Genomic DNA, 10,174 nt, shown 5'->3' with positions numbered 1-10,174 from the left:
GATACAGGCAGACCGCGAGAGCAGCCATGACGGCGCTCACTTTTGTTTACACAACAGTAAATTTTGCACAGTGAATTGTAAATGTGACAGCTTCTATAGTTTTTGTGTGTTATGGAAGTGATGTGATATGATTTTTGATTCTTGGATATATTTATTTATTGCTCTGTGTAAACTCTCCATATTTACTTATTTAGATTTGTCATGAACGCTGAAGTGTGTGGTGACTTACTGGTGTTTCATTATTGCAATGGAGCTAGTACGGTTATAATGAGCGCCTGGGGTTTGTTGTTGTTGGGTGTGGGTGTGTGTGTGTGTGTGTGTGTGTGTGTGTGTGTGTGTGTGGTGGTGGTGGTGGTGGTGTGGGGGGGGGGGGGGGTTGTGAAATATTTGTAATGAAACTGGAAGAGACCTCAGGAAGAATAGCTCCACACAATGTTGTGAGCTAATGAGGTTCTCAATAAATAAATAAAAAAATTAAATATAAAACTGCAAATTGACCTTCCTAGTGGACTTCTGCGTCCTGGGAGGCTTGTGGGTCTAACAACATCTCTTACCTGCCAGAACAGCAGAGAACATTAGAATCCAGTCCTCCGTCGCTACTGGAGTTATCCAGGTCGTTGTGTATTCATGAGCAATCCTTACAGTAATAATTTGTTCTGTTGCTTTCGTTTGTTTTACGTTTGAAGTTTTAATTGTTTCATTGGCGTAACGTGGTGAAGGAGCACAATGTCGGACAATGTCTACCTTACCCAGTTCAGGAGACCCTCCGGGGATCCGAGATGTCAGCTGGAGAATTTTTTCCTCTGGGCACGAGTTTGGTAGAAGGACCTCGGTTTGTCTCGAATTGGTCCTGAGATGTCTCCGTGGGTCACACGGCTGATCAAACTAAATCAAATAGCTCTGTAGGAGTTTTGCGTCAGCTGGAAACAGGTGCGTTTATTCGGAGCGATTCTATCGGCGTGACAGAAAGCTTCGTAGAGGCTTGGGCGGCCGTCCCTCGTCCTCTGGTACGGTTCAAGAACTGACTTAGAGCTGCGGAGATTTGGTTTTAACAAAACCTCAGAGCACGCCCACCCCCACCCCACCCCACCCACACCCCCGCGTCAGAAAGCCTGATGTTATGGAGTGAAGACATGTGAGGTGCTTAACCTTTACCCTGGATTCAGCCCTCTGTATGAGGTGGTCAACGTGCAAATGACCGTCTGGTTTTCATGAACACACATTACTGATTATCATAAATAATAATTCTTGTTATTACCCAAAGCATAATAAGTCATTTCAGTCATGGACGTAATTTTTTGGGGGGGGGACAGGGGGGGCATGTCCCCCCCACTTTTTCCAAAGTCAAGGTTTGACCCCTGCACTTTTTACCATCCAAAAACAATATTACGCTATTTTAAATTGACACTGGTTGAGCTCTAGGACCAAGCGGAAAACAACCATTTGTGTTGAAGCCTGTTTCCCATTAAAGCATACTGTAAAGATACCCCCCCCCCCCCCACTTCTGAAGTAAAGATTACGTCCATGATTTCAGTAATGAAAATACATTTATACTGTTACTATAAATGTAATTAACACTCATTACATTAGCTTCTTTTAGTTTTATCTGTTTTTCTTCCTTCATGTTTCATATCTGACTTCCGCTCATCACTCCTCCGCGTGGTTACTGGTCGGGTTTTCCTTATTCCTTTTGCTACCTTTTGCATCTTTTTCACCATATTCAGTTCGATTTGTCTGGATCAAAGCCAGCGTTCTGGGTCTTCTTTCTGCGTGACACCTCTCCACCTCAGAGGCCATGCTCCTGAGCGTTTAGCTCCAGTTTAAAGCGGCGGTTGTGTTCCACGATAAACAAAAACAACAGAACTAAACTCTGACACGTTGACATAAACAAGTCTCCTGGGTTTCCAGCTCGGTCGTCTCTTCACCGCTGGAGAATTTCCTACCAGCGGGACAAAGAAAAGGAACTGCAGTCCCTTCCTGGGGCAGCTATGTGGAACAAATGTGTGTGGTCTATTTCTGAAAAGCGTTGTGAGAAAAGAATGCGCAAATAAATAAATAAATAAATAAACTCGAGCTAAATCGCACGGCGGATAATTAATTAACACGTTTTCACTGTAGATGTGACTTGTGAGTGAGACTGTTAGTAGGAATTACAGCATCGAGCTAAAAAAAGAACCAGCAAATGATCAGGAAACACGAGTCTGCAGCCAGCGTTCCTACTATGGTTGTAAAAACTGAAATGGTCACTGACATTTTCCTGGATAACGGTTTTAGAATACGGTGTTTAGACTAGTTTATTAAACTCTTGAACATATTTTTAAAGGGGCAACATGTAAGAAGGACGTAAGAACAACATCCTGTGGTTAGGTGGGTACTGTGGTCCATTTTCCTAAACAAAACGTTCCCGTTCTGGGAGTTTCGGGACTGTTGCCAGTCACGGATCAGTACCAGAAGACTCTAGATGACGAGCAAAGATGAGTCACACGCATTAAGTAGATAAATTGATAAAAACATTGTTACATCTGGTGTTAGCAACCTTGGGTGTTTTATAGTAGGGAGAACTTTCTACACTTATTACATGCATAGAGGAAGTGCAGTTGATTGCTCTCTTGCTGTTAACTTGTGCTTATAGCTCTGATCGACTCATTAAAGGCACACTATGCAACTTTCTTGTTTTCAAATCCGTTTCTTGAGCCAGTGTGTGCTAAAATGACCCTTCACAGGGTTGATGAAATGTCACTCAGACCCCACCGTCCCCTGTAGCCAGAATACCGCACTTGCAGCTTGAGAGTATCCAGACTGGTCCCTATAGTAAAGTGGAGCTGACATGGGGTAGCGCTGCAGTCTGCTTCCATCACACACCTCTTGCATGTTTTAGCTCATCTTCACAGCTCATTTGTGTGATTTAGTGATGGACCGTTCCTGTAGACACCAACGAAGGCCGAGGAGACATTTCACCATTTAGATTAACTCATTCACTGCCAGCCATTTCCTGATCGCTAACGGCCTTCGCTGCCAGCGTTTCTCACCGTTTTTACTGTTTTTTTAAGAGTCACAGAACGTTGCGCGCTAGCATGATGTCGACACCAAAACAACCAAAACAAAGCGGAGACTCACTGCTTACATCAGGAAGAAGCCGCGTGTTTCGAGCGTTATCCGTTCTTTCATAATCTGTTGTTGAATTGTGATCGGCAGACGCTTTTCCGGTTCGTGCCTCACTTTTTTTACAGGAACGGCTCAAAGCGATCTCCTAACACATGGATGTGTTGCTTCCTGATCACGTGATCTGTGACGTATGCGGATGAAGATCGGCATCAGGGCTGAGATGTTTGTTCTCTCAGCGCGGGGGCTCGTTCCGATGCTCAAACAGTAAAAAAATGCAAATGACGACTTTAGTCGTCATTGGCAGTGAACGAGTTAAGGTGATAAAAAGGTGAACACACAGCAAGGAGAGAATTCATGGTTGAAAACATGTTTTACTCCAGGACCTTCAGCCTCGCGAGTGAAGACGCCTAACTGTGTTCAATATTTAGAGTTTGTTTGTGAAATCAAATTTTCTTTTCTTTCTTCACTCGTCAGAATATTCTTTAGTTGTTGATTTACAAACCAGAGAAGTGTTCTTGGGACAAGCACACAACAAGCAACTGAGATACATACGAAATGGTTCATTAAATGGTTATTTCTCAGCGACTGTAAATCAGGTGCTTATTTATGCTGCAGTAGCGGTGTTAGCATTCCTGCTGGGTTGGCACAACGAAGCTGAATGAAAAAACAACAGTAAACAACACACAGCAGTTGGAGAGTAGGTGAGAGTAGGGTGGAACTGAAACCTCCTGATTAGGAGACAGCGGTGGGACGCCTCCAGACGAGGCTGGGATGACTGCTGGTGTGTTTAGGGGTTAAATAATGTAATATCTGGTGGGAGACAGTACACGTGCACCACAACCAACAAGGAGGGAATAGAGCGAGGACAAAAGAGAGAAACAGAGCACTAAGAGAGGTCAGACGAGGCAAGTGTGCTGCCTGGGTAGATGGACAGATGGATGAGGACACAGATGGGTGAGTGCTGTGGATGGAGGGATTGGGGGTAAAACTCCAGGCTGTGAGATTAAACAACAGATTAACTCTTCTCTCAAACAGGATGCTGATTCTCCACCACAATTCCAACCTGGATGATTCTGACAGCCTCTTGTCTGGTTTTTCTTTTAGGGGTAGTTGTTATGTAACATTTTCCACATGGTAATGAGTAAATTAAGCTTAAACAAGAGCCTCAAGAGACAGAAGCGGTCTCCGTTATGATCTAAATTTATAGTTAAAATAAAGACTTCTGCATGGCAGCCTGGAGAGGTGAAATCTGGTTCACAGAGCAGAAGCCAACTAAAGATAAATGTTTTCATTTGTGATGAGTTTAACCAGCAAGATGTATAATTGTATTATTAAACATGCTAGAAACGACACAGTTGTTTTACAGCAAATGAAAAAATTCTGATGCAAAGTTTGTGTTTCTGTTAAAATCCTCAAATCTTCAGTCAAAACTCTTGAATCCACATTTTAGGAGTTACTGTGAAGATTTCATTTTCCATTAGATGGTTTAAAAGTTTTATCTGCATGTCTATTTGCACCTTCCCAGTTTAATCAGTCAAAACTTTTGTGATGACTCACGTTTTCAACTTGAACGTGTTTACAAAGCCTTCTGTGGTGTCGGAGAGGGAGAAAATAGAGCCGCAAAAGTGTCACCGGTAGGAGAAGAAGGGGAACGCATCAAAGGCAAGGGAAAGTGTGGAGGTGGAAACTCGCAGCCTCTTTCTCTGCTAATGGGATGTGAAGCACATTGTAATACTTCACGTATAAAACAGTCACTAGAAGTCTGCAGCTGCATTAGCACACATCACTCCGGCTGCATTAACTCTTGGTTCAACTTCTCATGTCTGATTTCTGTTTGCTGAGGTTCCAGCTGGGTGCTCTTAGGAAACAGTCAGCCTTTTGTTTGCTGTAGGAGGAAGAGTGTGAACGGTAAGCCGTCTGTACTTCCATCTAATAGTCTCGTAAACCAGAGCGATGTCCCCATTACCTCATATCGCCCTCACATATCAGCTAGTCAGAACCATCTTTATCTGTGTGTTCACATCCAGCTGGTGGTTTACAAAAATGCAACATTTCCAAATACAATACGGTGCTGTTTTACGCAGGTGAGGAAAAACACTGTTGACGAATAATGCTTTCAGAAATATAAATAAAGATTATTTGTTTTCATTAATTTGCGAGATGCAAAGTGAGTGACCCCAAACATCCAGCTAAAGTCATTCAGAACTACCTCTATTATGGCCACAGCTTGTTTGGTTGTACAATTTTGTAGATTGTTTTTATGATGTGACTATTAAATTTTTGTATGTGCAGCACTTTGGTTGGCTGTAATGCCATGTTAAAAGCGCTTTATGAATAAAAATGGTATGGTATGAGGTATGGTATCTTCAGCAACCAATCAAAAACACAGAACCAGGCATGCCCCGTCACCAAGTCTCCCCAAACATAAACAGACCATATGTGGCTTAAACAGGACGTCACAGCAAAAAGAAGTGGAGGAAACATCCCCCCAAAAAAGGTTAGAGTAGTTCATCAGCACAGCAATAATTGGGGTTTTTACATGTCTGACCAAAAAAATAAAAAAAAAATAAATAAAAAAAACAATCTGAACAGCCATTTGCAAAATTTGCAGAGAATCCATAAAAACCAAGTCTAGTAACAAAACCAACTTGATTCATCATGACTGATGACACATAATGGCCGGGGCAGGGCTTAACATATATTTGTACATTTTTCTCATTGTCAACAATCACCGATAATAATCAATATACATTTTTCATTGATTTTTTTCTATATTGACCAGCCCTACGGGAGTATACCAGCAAAACACGTATTTACTGATAATCAAATTACAATTCACAGACTGATATGAACTATATGGTCGTGTAACTGTGTGTTGAACCACACCCATTTACCGTGGCCTTTACTTGACTGCCTGACTGTCTGCTTCATATTTGACAGTGACTGTCTTGCTGTTAAAAACTTGTCCACTGGCACTTTCAACACCTGCCAAACTGATGACAGATGGATTCCAACTCACAAAAACGGTTTGAGCAGATTTGCAAGGTAGAAACAACCCAGCTGGTACCTAGCTGATGCTGTCTATGGCCATTTGAAACATGTCAGAACTCAATGCAGCATGCCTGAGCTGTACACTGTGTCCAAGCTCCTATTATGTTGCTTTTGAGCTGGAGCTATCTATTGTTCTCACGCTCGAATCAGCCAGAGCCGTCCAAGGTGCTGAAGTTTGCTTACAATGTTGGTTAGTTGGAGCTGCCCATCTTCCTGTTGTTTCGGGCCTCTTGAGTCAAAACCCAATGAAGCATGTTTAAAGCTGTCTGTGATGCTGAAGCTAACTTGATGCTGCCAATGCTGCCAGTGCAAAGGCAGCTGGTGCTGGACCTAACATGGTTTTGGGTGTGGGTCTGTCCGTGGTGCTAAAGCTGACTAAATGCTACTACTTTTTTGGAACTGTCCGTGGTTCCGAGACTGCAACTTGTCTGGAGCCGGCTGTAGTGCTAAGGCTAACTCGATGCAGCCAATGATATGTAGCTGTCCTTGGTGCTGAACCTAACGTGAAAATGCGTTTACTCTAGAACTATCCATGGTGCTGAAAACGATTTGATACAGCTACTGGTCTAGAGCTGTCTGCGGTGCTGAAGCTGATTCGATGCTGCCAATGATCTGGAGCTGTTCGTGGTGCTGAAACTGACTTGATACAGCTACTGGTCTGGAGCTGTGTGCTGTGCTGAAGCTGAATGCCTGACATCAGATTTCTTGCAGCATGTCTGATGTCTCCGTGGTGCTGAAACTGCACCACCTGCACCCACTGTTCTGGCATCAACTCTGAAGTCAGTCTCTCTACAGTCTGATGTACTGAACGGTCCATCAGCTTGTTTGAAGCTATCCATGAATGTCAAGCAGCTCCTCTGATGTCTGAAGATATTTTTGGATCGATTCCTCAGATCTTTCTGTGGAACAGAAGCTCTCTCAGCGTGGAGCTACTCCTCATTTCTAAACACTCCCTGCTTCTTGCAGGCTTCTTTTACTGCACCGTCCCTCTGTCCTGTTCCTCTCTGCTGCTCCTCTAGTAAACTGACTAGCTCTATAAATAACATTTAACAAAAAAATATTGGCTTTTGTTTTAGTTTTCACTTGGATGTTTGCCCATTGGGTGGTCGGTAATGGAGACGCTCTGAAGTCAGTGCAGCTGTCTCCTTCCAGATGAAGCAGCTGTTTTATATATTTTGCATTGATGGTCATCTTTCCATGCCAGCACGTCTCCGCTCCACTGAAATATGTGACCTCCTACTATTTTGTTTCCCTTGATTAAGTCCCCTCTCCCACTTCTGCCACCCTTCTTGTCCTCTGGAGACCTTTACCATCTCTCCTCACATCTCCCACCCACCCACTCTCCTCATCTCTTCTCTCCCTGTCTCACCTCCCCTCCACTCCAGCATTCTCATCTTATGCCCTCCTGCATAATTGATGTGGCTGTAACGCCAGTCAGCCGGAGTTGCGTGGTGAGGCAGCTGTGGAAGCTGAAAGTGAGACAGATGCAGAAAGATCCTTGAAATTGCTTTTGTTACTGCACTTCTGCACGCGAGACAACGCACGCGTCCTGTCGCGCGCGTGCGCGCGTCCCATTCCCCCGCGTCAACGCGAGGCTCATCCCTTGCATCACAAAAATAAACTGTCAAGGGATGACAGTTAAGACAACAGCAACAATCAGCCCTTTTCACGGTTTGATGCACCATGGAGACGTAACAGCGCACGCGCCACCGGTGTGCAGGATTTTGGAGGAATCCAAAGAAAACACAGTCTGCAGAGTCCAGGAGCGGTGCCAAAGCAGAAAAGCACAACCACACGCCGAGCGAGTGATGGCAGAGCCTGATCAGATTACTGAGATGATTCATTTCCTGCGAACTAAGAATACAACTATTGTTGGCACCACAGAGCTGGCATCCCCGTGGCAGAGAGAGAGAGAGAGAGAGAGAGAGAGAGAGAGAGAGAGAGAGAGAGAGAGAGAGAGAGAGAGAGAGAGAGAGAGAGAGAGAGAGAGAGAGAGAGAGAGAGAGAGAGAGCGTCCTCCGCCATCTCATCCACGCTGCTTTATTAACAGTCAATCAATCAGCCTTACCTTCATCGATCTCAGCTCCTCTGCTCTTCCGAACCCTCTACTCAAAATCCGCTGGTCCTGCACGCGCGGTCGGTGCACTAATGGATGAGTTAAATCACAACGAGAAGCCCCGAGAGGCTTTCGAGCAGGCGATCAGGCTCAGCAGCTTGTCCCAACTCCCGGTGCCCTCTCCAGCGTGCTTCTTCTCCGCATCCACACAGGAGATGCGTTGTCTGGCCAGTTATTCTGGAAACGAAATGTGTGTGTGTGTGTGTGTGTGTGTGTGTGTGTGTGTGTGTGTGTGTGTGTGTGTGTGTGTGTGTGTGTGTGTGTTCGTGGGACCGGGCAGCGGAAAAAAGCCGGAACAGAACCGACGCGCGCACAGACAGGGTGGAAATCAAATAAATAAATAAATAAATAGCAGAGGGATGGGAACCCGGTGATCAGGTGTTTGGGCAGCGCGTGGCCATGAAACGCATTCCCGTTCACACCAATGAAACAGATAAAAAAAGGGCGGTGGAGAAAACTCCTGTTAGCGTCCCTATCCTCCAATTAATGCTACTCCAATTAAAGGTACCAGGCTCGTGCCATCCATGTAGACATCCAATAAGAGTCCCCGGGGAGAGATCCAAAGCCAGATGAGGCAAAGTAAAGTGGTGCCGGGAGGCTAAACAGCTTTAATCCCGATAACGTCCATCCACGGTGCGGAAATCCGTGCGCAAACCCAAACAGGCGCCAGTCAGGAGCCGCCGACGGCCAGGGTGTCCTTCAGGAAAATCCAACCTTATCGTTCATCCAGATCCTCCAAGAGCTTCTACGGCTGCTCACAAACATTCCGGTGCTGAGTGCGGTTCCGTGCGTTGGGCTCCACGCAGGACTGGAGGCAGGCTGTTTAATTCTTGGCCCACAGGGACGGTGAAATCCTGCTCCGGTGGAGCCGTAGCAGCCGTCCGGGCGGTGTCCAGCTCCCTCCTCCGTTATCAGTACCGCAGACTGGATAATTCACACAAAATCAGCGATAATCCCAAAAACGGGTTTATGGAAGGAGATTAACGCGCAGCCAAAGGAAAAGATGAACTTTAAACCAGAGGAGACTTCGCCGCAGGAGGCTCGCAGACCCGCTGCACACTGAAAGTCGCCTTTTTGCAGAAACGGAACGAGCCCACCGTGGCAGACCGGGATAATCCTCGCTACGGCTCCGAGGCGTCACACCCTCCGTCCGGTCAACCCCCCCTCGTCTCCATCCCTCTCAGTCCGAGCCTTCCAGATGATTTTTCACAAGTTTGAAATTCAGATTCCTGCGCGTGCTGCCCGCAGGTTGGAGGCGGCTGTGCGCGCACGAGGACTGCTGATGGCTGCGCGAGGGGTGTGTGTGTGAGGGAGGGAGGGAGGGAGGGAGGGAGGGAGGGGGAGGGGGGGGGGGTGCGGACACACCCATATTACGCTCCATATCTCATATCTCAGGTCTGATGGGGACCCGGGTCTGACGGGTCCGAATCCAGATCAGAACCACTTTCTATCACACCCCCAAGACTCCAGAACTCTGTCCCTGCGTTCACCTGCACGCTGACCAACGAGAACGCTCACGTGTCAGATAACTCATCTTATTTCAGCGGATTAGTGATGGACCCGGTCAGCTGATTATGGGGTGTTGCTGGTCTCAGCAGATGCGCCGCATCTAAAGCAGGAAGTAATTGGCTGCTAAACTTTAGATGCTGACAACAAAATCCTCAGGACTCCAAAACGAGTCCCAACTGTTCTGCCTCATCTTAAAGGGAATGTTGTCTCTTTAGCCACAGTTCACTGACTCGTTTTAACATTTTTATTCAACTTATGTTTTTTTTCTAATGTTAGGAATCTTTTGTTGCCAAATTCAATTTTAGACTTAAAAAGGAAAAGAAATCACTTCTGTTGTGGTCGCTGACCTCTGACTCTAACGGTGTTGGTCCTTAGACACAAACATGATGTAAA

General features: G+C 45.7%; 1 protein-coding gene across 1 annotated transcript in view; it reads right to left on the bottom strand.

Annotated features, from left to right (window-relative positions):
- Positions 1 to 9,573, bottom strand: part of si:cabz01090165.1 (leucine-rich repeat and fibronectin type III domain-containing protein 1-like protein) — a gene marked incomplete in the record, with an annotated part of 417,649 nt that extends 408,076 nt beyond the window's left edge. Inside the window, 1 exon segment of the mRNA XM_070543681.1 lies at positions 8,225 to 9,573.
- Between the last annotated feature and the right edge of the window lie 601 nt (positions 9,574 to 10,174).

The sequence above is a fragment of the Nothobranchius furzeri genome, chromosome 13 (genome assembly GCF_043380555.1).
Source record: "Nothobranchius furzeri strain GRZ-AD chromosome 13, NfurGRZ-RIMD1, whole genome shotgun sequence".
In the NCBI taxonomy this organism is placed as follows: Eukaryota; Metazoa; Chordata; class Actinopteri; order Cyprinodontiformes; family Nothobranchiidae; genus Nothobranchius; species Nothobranchius furzeri.
Note: the sequence above shows the minus strand (reverse complement) of the source record. Positions and strands in the feature narration are given on the sequence as shown.